Source organism: Hordeum vulgare, chromosome 1H (genome assembly GCF_904849725.1).
Source record: "Hordeum vulgare subsp. vulgare chromosome 1H, MorexV3_pseudomolecules_assembly, whole genome shotgun sequence".
Classification (NCBI taxonomy): domain Eukaryota; kingdom Viridiplantae; phylum Streptophyta; class Magnoliopsida; order Poales; family Poaceae; genus Hordeum; species Hordeum vulgare.
The window spans coordinates 395,559,268-395,565,111 of record NC_058518.1 but is presented as its reverse complement, the minus strand read 5'-3'; the positions used below and the strand labels follow the sequence as shown (position 1 = coordinate 395,565,111).

The 5,844-nt window shown below is 46.3% G+C and overlaps 1 long non-coding RNA gene across 1 annotated transcript; it reads right to left on the bottom strand.

Moving 5' to 3' along the window:
• Positions 1-569: 569 nt before the first annotated feature.
• Positions 570-1,431, bottom strand: LOC123412017. The gene is made up of 3 exons (XR_006613383.1): positions 1,294-1,431; positions 1,058-1,160; positions 570-905 (listed from the first exon to the last, which is right to left on the bottom strand). It is a non-coding gene; the product is annotated as an uncharacterized LOC123412017 (long non-coding RNA).
• Positions 1,432-5,844: the final 4,413 nt, after the last annotated feature.

Below are 5,844 nucleotides of genomic sequence, written 5' to 3'. Positions count from 1 at the left end.
GTTAATGCACCGTGGGTAAGTATTTTGAGATTACTTATTTGATTTTCGTAAGACGACTTATACACCGATATGAAAGGAGTAATTAACATGCATGATACTATCTGTGATATTTTTATTTTATCTAGTGTTAGTTAGTTATTGGTATGTACCGATTTAATTATCTTAGTGCTTTGAGCTCGTCCATTGATTTCCACTCTGGATTCGCCACTAGATTGCACTTAACTATCTCGACCTTATTATACACGGGCCAGTGGCCATAGCCTATAGCACACATCTTCTTCGATACTCCTTCCGTTTTTATTTAGCCCGCGTATTAGCTTTGATCAAAGTCAAAAAATTTAAACTTTGACAAAGTTTATAAAAAAAATATTAACATAGATAATTACAAATCAATAGCATTATATTTATTATTGAATGTACTTTTATATCATTTAGATTTATTATGCTAAATGTTTATATTGTTTTTTATAAACTTGATCAAACTTTATGAAATTTGATTTCACTTGAATCTGATATGCAGAGTAAATAAAAATGGAGGTACCCCGCAAAAAAAAGTGGCAGCTGATCAGTTCCGTGAACAAACAAATTCATTACATTGCATTACGGTACATCAACAACGATGATGGATGGTTACACACCCCAATCCAAAAGGAAAGAAGAGAGAAGCGGTGGCTCACACGCACACATGCAGGACGACTCATTCACTCATATAGGAGTACAACCCAAATACTGCTACTCTACAAAGCAACGAGACAAGATGCACCACCATCTTGATCATTCTGGATACTCTTGATAAGTAAGTATTGATCAAAACTTGCGTCCTAAACAAACTCGTACGTCTTTGCTGCCGCCCGATCTAGACGCAGCACAGGTCGCACAGCCAGCAGCAGCACAGTGCGGCGACACTGAAAAGCATCGATGGCACGAAATTAGTGGCAGGCTCTCTTATACCGTTATTATGATCGATGCGGCAGGTGAATTCATACCATTAGCTCAAGCGTATAAACTTGAGCACAAAATGTGTAACTAAACAGCCAGAGTTTGTGCGTGCATATACCATGCATCGAGGAAACCAGTTTTCCGGCCGCGCTGCCTTGTCTCCTCCCGGGGCGGCGAGCCGTTGCCGCCTACCGGCACCGTGCCCGCCGTCGTCGGGTAGCCTGACGAGGTCGAACCAGGTGATCCAGGTTAACACGAAAATAAAAGATGAAAAGATAACACTAACAAGTTAACCAAATGTTTTATCTTGCAACAAAAACGTCTTATATGATGGGACGGAGGGGTAGCAATTACCTGACGGTGGCTGCAGGTCACTGTGGTTGCTCTCCATGCTCTTCTATGCGTGCACGAGCTCTGGCTCTGGCTGAGGCTTCCTGGAGCACTCGCTCGATTGTTGTCGTTCGATCGTGTGATTTGGTTGAGTCAAGAAGCGAAATCGCCGGACGATATATATAGGCGTATGGAGCAGGAGAGCTATAGGTAGCGCTGACCGTGCATGAGGCCATGGGCACGTAGTAGTGCGATGGACCCGCCGTCTGCTAGATGTACGCCTCAGGCTCTCAGCTCAGCACTTTTTTCGCTCAAAGAAATGGAATTTGAGATGCTTTGTCGATCGAGTTGCAGATCGAATCTGCCTTTGGTTTTGCAGCCTGTGGGAAACCAGGAACGGAATTAATCAGCGGCTCGTTTTGACACGTTAAGAACGTCGGAAAACCAGAGAGACTATTTGTCGGCAGGCGGCACCAGCCAGCGCTAAGCTAAAATCTACCAAGTGATTCGGCAATACGATATTTAGGGCATCTTCAACTGCAATCTATAAATTTTCTTCCGCAACAGTTTATAATTAGGGGACCATTCCACGGACACTTACGCAGGATCCCACCATCTAACCATAATCATATACTCCCCTGTTTTAAAGTTACTATAAAGTTGAGTTACTTATTTTAAAATAGATGAAATATATTTTAACAACAGGCAGAATCAATCAACTAAATTTGTTGCAAACGCAATCAGGTTTCATATAAACATGACGAATTTCATTATATATATCAACTAAACGGGGCTCGTCCACCTCTAATGGTATACCTAATACACCTAATCTATGATCACATGCGTCCCGTGTTCGGCCATGAGCCTTGACTGAAACTTTGCCTTTTGGAGCTCCCAGCTCCGTCACAGTGCTCTCTAGCTCCGCCTCCGTAAACTCCTTTCGCGGAGCCCCGGAAAGTGAAGTTGCCCGCCTCGACGTAGTCGCCAAGCGGCTAATCAACCGATAACGTTGATGCCGCCAAGCTTTGCTTCAACGTGAGGGAAGGAGGGGTGGCCTTCTTGGGACCCGAGCGGCGGCAATCTATCTTCCTTGCTGCAGGCGGCGTCCACGGACGTGCTGGTTTCGTGGTCGTCGCGGCAGGACATGGCCTTGATGATGTCCTCCTCCTCCTCTCGATCTTGCCGAACATCGCATCGTTGGTCTCGCCCGGTGCACTCCTTGTAGGCGGTCGCCAACTCCACCACCCGTTGGCGTAACCGCAAGTGGGCGAGACAGATGTCATGGGCGGAGCGGTAGGACTTGATCGGCGCCTCCTGCTCCGCTAGGTCGCGCCCGGCGCGACCGCCCTGCTGACGACGAACTGCTCCTCCTCCTGCACGTGCTCCTGGAGGAGGTGGTGGTTGTAGGCGGCGTCGTCCTGCGCCTCCCGGAACAGCTCCTCCCGCACTATGTCCATATAATGGGCACGGGCCTCGCCGATGGTTATGATGCAATGCACGACGCGGGGGGAGGAGGTTGGCATTGGTTCGTCGTTGACGACGTCCTTCATTGAGAATTCGTCGTCCTTCGGCTGCCTGCCGGCCAGCCCGCCTGCAGCAATGGCGATCATCTCCTTCTTCTCGTCCGACGGTAGCCCGTCCCAGGGAGCTTCGACGAGAAGGAATCCATGATGAGGGTGGTGCGGATAGGGATCGGAGGCTGGATGACTGCAGCTATGGACAGGGCAGCGGTTGATATAGCAATAGTGGTCGACAAAGGGACGGACGGGTGGCACCGGAGGAGACACCTCGGTAACCATGTGCCATCAATGTAGGCGGCAAACGGACAAACGTGCGACTGTCGTGTCGTTTGAATGTGCAGCATTCGCGTGCACCGGGAAGCGATGTGGGCGGCGCTCTCTCGGTTGGCATGGCGCTTTAATGCCGGCACCAGTGAGTGATCGCGTCCGCTCTAGCCGGGCATGAATGTGGGCGATGATCGAAAGTGCGGGGGCAGGAGGAGGTAATTTTGGTGGGCCAGGGCGGTTAGATACGAGCGTGAGAGCGGTCCACACGCTCGCAAGCGCCCCCCTCCCCCCCCCCCCCCTCACATATTTGTCTTCGTTTTACACGAGAAAGTACATCCAAACCGTGCCGCGTACCGACAGAGGACCGCATTGAATGGCTTCCACGGTCTCAATCCGGCGCATGTGGAAAGTTTGCTGGTCCGCGTTGAAGATGTCCTTATTTCTAAGGGAAAGTGAGCTTCTGGTTGTGTGCGCTCACAAGCAAATCATTTTTGTTTCCAGGGAAAATCAAATAATATTTTCATGTCCGCCCTTTGAAAAAGAAATTCATATAATGGTTCGAGCAGTTCTATTCTCACACCACCTCCCTTTGTATTCCTTCTTTTCATGTAATATCGTTCAAGAATTGCTCGCTGACGGGGCTTTGTGTACAGTCACAAAAGGATCAAAGTATCCTTCTACGTTGAAAGCATGTGTCATTTCTACCGTTTCAAATAGAGTGAGGTATGGAAAAAGATTTTTTTCCTCCTCCACAAGAAAAGAGCATATGTCTTCCTCCTTCTCCCGTCGACACCGCCGCCGGTCCGCCCCATCTCCAATGACGGCCATGGAGGTGCGGAGGACTTCAGCCGCATGTTGGCGGGAGGGGCCTTGTTCTCGGTCTTGTTAGGTTCAATGTCTTTGTTGAGTCTGTGTGGTGACAACGATGTCCCCCAGTAGAAATAATGTGTTCCATATTTTATCCCCATCTCGGTGGTGCGTCTTGCTTCGTCGAAGGGCGTGTGGAGATGTGTCTCCATCGGATCTAGCGAGACTCGGTCGGTGCTGGTCTTTGATGGATCTATTTGGATTCAGTGATCGTTTGTCTTTGTTTAGGTGTTTATAAGTTTGATCCTTTCGATTTACGACTTTCTTCATCGACGATGGTTGCCACTCTGGTACGCTGGTCTTATAGGGCTTTAGCACGACGACTCCCCGACCGTCTAGCACAACAAAATTTGCCCGACTTCAATGAGGGAGGGACGATGATGACGGCGCGCCTTTGGTTTGTAAGTTGTCACTAGGTGGTCCACGGACATGGTTGTAAATTTTATTACCTCTAGTGTTCTTTGTAGTGTCATGATTGAAAATGAATAGATTGAAAGTTTCTCATGCAAGAAAAAAACAATGAGGTGTGTTGGAGGCCTACATGGAGGCCGAATCTTTTGAAAAAAAAATCAAAAATCAAACTTTTCAAAAATTGCACAAGTAAACAAGGATGTGATATATATGTGTGTACAATTTCAGGATAAAATACCTTTAAATGCGATATGTGCAAAAAAGAAAAATTCTTGGACTTTGAGGATGAATAGTGCGTCCAGTAAATAAACTCAGATTTGTGTATTTTTGTGTAGCACCCATTTTAACGTGTTTTGAGCTAAAAATTTACACACTTGTGCACTAGTATATGTGCACTTTTAAAAAAAAAAAGTACTAAACCAAAAAATTTAAATTTTGATCATTTGAAATTCGGCCTCCATAGAGGCCGAGCTTCATTGGGCATTTTCGTCAAATAAAACACAACATAGTTGAAATGGAGTATTCCCTATATTGTCGAAGAATTCAGGGGAAGGGGTCTAATCGGCATATAAGTTATTTCATGCATACCAATTGACGAGCACGTGGATCAGAATGGTATCTTCTTGGGCGTATGAGCTGTTTTGGGCTCCTTTTCTGCTGGAGAAGATAACCTCGAAAGAATGACAAAGTCGAAACACGTGCCACGAATGGCACAAGTTTTCCGACACATAGGCAAAGTACGGACCGAGGGAGGAATCGGATTCTGAGACTTGAGGCAGTTGTAGCTTATCAGACAGTAGTACGTGCTTGATGTTCAACGCGCACAGCGTGTTATCCTATATTCCTATCAATCACCAGAAACGCAAGCCCAGCACTGGTCAAATATTGTCCCGAATCCTCCCTCTGCCCTAGTCAAATTATTCCCCATCTACCGACATCTGAAACAGGACTGCGAGCAAAAAAAGGTTACAGGTGCATGAATGATGTGAATTATTAAAAGAATATGATGAGATACGAAGGCCAGGTGCATGAATGATGTGAATTATTAAAAGAAGATGATGAGATACGAAGGCCGTTTGCCCAAATGAACGCCTGAAGAAACCCAAGACAATGAACGCCTTTAGAAACCCAAGACAAAAAACAGGAAAAAAAATGCGGTTAGAGTTGCACCCCGTGGAAGGAACTGGAAGAGCTGGGTGCAGCTTTATTTTATATCCTCCTGATCAGGATGCAATTTCAAATGTCCAGCGAGGCATGACATGTTAATCTGAAACCGTAATAGGTTGCAAGAGTTGAGTAGATATTTGCATGTGCACACAGACAACAGATATTTACAAGTTCCAGTTCCAATTCCCAAATTCCAGGCTCAATCGGAAATAAGAACAACCAGATTGCTGCAAACCACAAGGAGTTTGACCTAACAGAACGCCTCTTACCATCGGCGAATTTGATTTCCTTTTTCCTGGAGAAATATGTTACCCAAATGCAATAATAAGACTGAAGTCATTAG